We start from the raw sequence: 3,431 nt of genomic DNA, 5'->3' as shown, positions 1-3,431 counted from the left end.
CTGTGGGGTAAAATGATGTAAGAGTGAGGGGGTAATTTTTTCTGAGGGGTAAAATGATGTAAGAGTTGGGCTGCCAAGGGGGAAAATAGTGTAAGAGTGAGGGGATAATTTGTCCAGAGAGGGTAAATGATGTAAGAGTCGGGCTGCCGAGGGGGGTAAAGTGTTGTAAGAGTGAGGTGGTAATTTGTTCAGAGGGGGTAAAATGATGTAAGAGTTGGGCTGCCAAGGGGGGTAAAATGGTGTAAGAGTGAGGGGGTAATTTGTCCAGGGTGGTAACATGAGCTAAGATTTGAGCTGCCAAGGGGGTAAAATGGAGTAAGAGTGAGGGGTTAATTTGTCCAGAGGGGGTAACATGAGCTAAGATTTGAGCTACAAAGGAGGGTAAAATGGTGTAAGAGTTCGGGGGTAATTTGTTCTGTGGGGTAAAATGATGTAAGAGTGAGGGGGTAATTTTTCTGAGTGGCAAAATGATGTAAGAGTGAGGGGTAATTTGTCGAGATTGGGCAATTCTATTATATAGATCGTCAAGAGTTTGGCAAACTTTGATGGTCTGGAGGTTAAAGAAAACCAGCTTAGGGTACAGAGGTTGTGAGTTCAAGACTGGCAGCCTTTAAGTAGGGGGGCTAAAACAATGTAAGATTGGATTGAGGGGGTAAGGTAAAATGCTGTAATAGTTAAAGGGTAATTTATTCAGAGGGGATGAATTGATGTAGGAGTGGGGTGCAATGGGAGGATTTTTTAGGAAGTGCAGCTCAAAACTCTTAAGTCTTTTTCGGCTGCATTAGTCTACCAACGGGGTAAAATGGTGTAAGAGTGAGGTGGTAGAATACAAGTTAAATACCCACTCTTACATCTTTTTGGGCTGTCAAGGGGGGATAAAATGATGTAAGAGTTCGGGGGTAAAAAAGAAATTACCCCCGAACTCTTGCATCATTTTACTCCCCTTGACAGACCAAAAAGATGTAAGATTGGGGGTTAATTTGTTTTCACCCCTTCACTCTTACACCATTTTGCGCCCGTTGGAAGTCTAATGCAGCCCAAAAGGACGAAAGACTTTTGAGCTGCATTTTCCTAAAAAATCCTCCAATTGCAGCCTCACTTTTACATCTTTTTGGGCGGAAAATTTTTTGCCCCGGGTTACTCTGGTTGCAGCAGGAAATCATGATTCGAAAATGAAATTGGTGTTTGGTGGTTTCTCCGTAGTGCCAAAAAACTGAAGCTGAGCAGCATGATATCAAACATTGAATACTGTTAGACTTCGTTGACGACTAGAGCTTTCTGGTAATCAGCTTCAAAACAAGTGAAATCTAGCAACCGATGAAGAAAAGAACTGAACTACATCAAATAAAAATTAGAGTATGAGAAGAATGTGTGATATATCGCGGGGATCAGAACTTAGAATTTATGTTAATGTTTCGATACAAACAAAGGCGATTAACTTGAGACAAAAGAAATTCAAGAACCTCTGACAGCTTAACATTAGAAAAATTCCTTTTCCTTAACCAGACAAACGGTTTTTAGTCAGCTTGTCAAAAGAGATAGGCGTAGAAGACGAAGGATAGATTTGTATTTCACAGATTTTTGTTTTTCAAAATAAAAATCTAGATGGCTTTGGCCCCAGTGACTATCGAAGGACCTCTGTTTTGACCAATAATTCAAGTCCGCTTATGGCAAAAGTCGGATTCTCCTCTGTGAACTATGTTCTCTTCTGAAATCGATTGTACCCGTTAGATTCGTTTGAAAACTTAAACAGCGAGCAACCAGTGGGGTTACAAAGATTTCTGGTTTTGAATAGCGGGAACTTGAATTTTCGAAACATTAACCGAAACTCAGAAAAAATTGTTTGATTATTTGAGTTGAACCTGGTGAGTAGTTCCAGCAATCGAATCCATTTTTCAGCACGGCTGAACTATAAGATATTTGAACTGATAAAACCACGTTTTATGCTACGGTAGTGTACAGAATAGCGGAAATAAAGTTACGAAAGCGAACTGCACGACTTAGTAAACCGGCAGCTTGTAAACGGCTTATAGCGAACTGGGCGATATAAAACATTTTGTCATTGATAGGAAAGATGCCGTTACATTTGGTCCTCCAACTCGGACAAAGGAATACAAGCCGCTGTCTAATATCAAACAAAGTAAAAAGCCAACGAGGCAATAAGAGTTGCACAGTCAAACGACGTTTAGGTGCCAACTGTGCAGAAAACAGCGAAAATCAGAACTTAGATTTTAAAATAAAATTTTGACACAAACCAAAATTTTTTTACCTGATGTTGGTTAAGCAATTTTATTGATTAATGGCTACTAAAAAGTTTCAAATTGCTGCTTCAAATTTTTTCACACTAAATGCTCATCAATGTACACAAACCATAAATTTGAGCAATTAATTCCAACTTCCCACCATCAGTGATAACCAAATCAATTTTCCTTCTTTTAGATACCAATGACATGTTCTCAGGTTAAGAGAACAAATTGTTAAGTACAGAAAGCTGCACTAAAACTTGACATATACCTTAAGGGGAAAACTTGTTCAAACTAAACGTGTAAGTTAACCACTATCAGTTTATCTATATCTATAAGGTTCTGTAAGTTTTCAAACTGATAGCGGTTATAGATACCTGTGAATTATTGTACTTTTAGGCCAATTGAAATTCAATTACTAAAAGAATAAAACTCTTATTAATCGTGCTCCAGACCACGACAATTTTGTCTAGACCACCGATGTGCAGAATGTTGAATCCTGTACTGCTTGGATTATGTGCATTGTTGCGAAATGTTTCCTAAAGAAGAAGGAAAACAAACTCAACGCCGACGGTTCCTTTTATCTGACCTACAGTAACGAATCTATTTCTCATTATGTAGCAACAAGACAAACTTCTGAAATTAACGAGCCTTAGGAGCCCTAAAAAACAACCAACACTCTTTTTAAAGTATTAAACTTGTAATAAAAGACTTTATTTTTCTCGAAGAGAGGGTTATAAAGACACAGAGAGCTAAGTTTCTATCCTTTGTCCAAGGCGTTTGAAAATTTCAGAAAAATTTTTGGAAATGATTTTCTAGCGCTCATAAAAGAAGGAGCACGCTATTGTGTCTTACAGGCAGCAGCCGAAAACAGTGACCAATCCCGAGGAGGTGTTGGTAACACTAAATTTTATCCCAGGTTTGAGATACCCTGAGGCAAAATTGGGACTATTAGACAGCATCAAAACAAAACCAAATATGATTTTTTCTGAAATGACCAAAAGCCTACAGTTCAGAAGTCAAGAAATGGCTTTTGCCAGTTCTTGATCACGTAATAAACCGGTTACCGGTTATAGCGAAGGAAGAAACGGGATTCAACTTCAAAAAGACCTTCAGAAAACCGAGTGAAAAGTTCTAGCCGAAAATTTCTGAGTGGAAAAGTTCTGAGCCGAGTGGATTTACTAGACA

This window comes from Convolutriloba macropyga, unplaced genomic scaffold (assembly GCF_964194025.1).
Source record: "Convolutriloba macropyga unplaced genomic scaffold, txConMacr16.3 SCAFFOLD_4095, whole genome shotgun sequence".
Taxonomy (NCBI): Eukaryota; Metazoa; Xenacoelomorpha; order Acoela; family Convolutidae; genus Convolutriloba; species Convolutriloba macropyga.
This window is presented reverse-complemented; position numbering follows the sequence as displayed.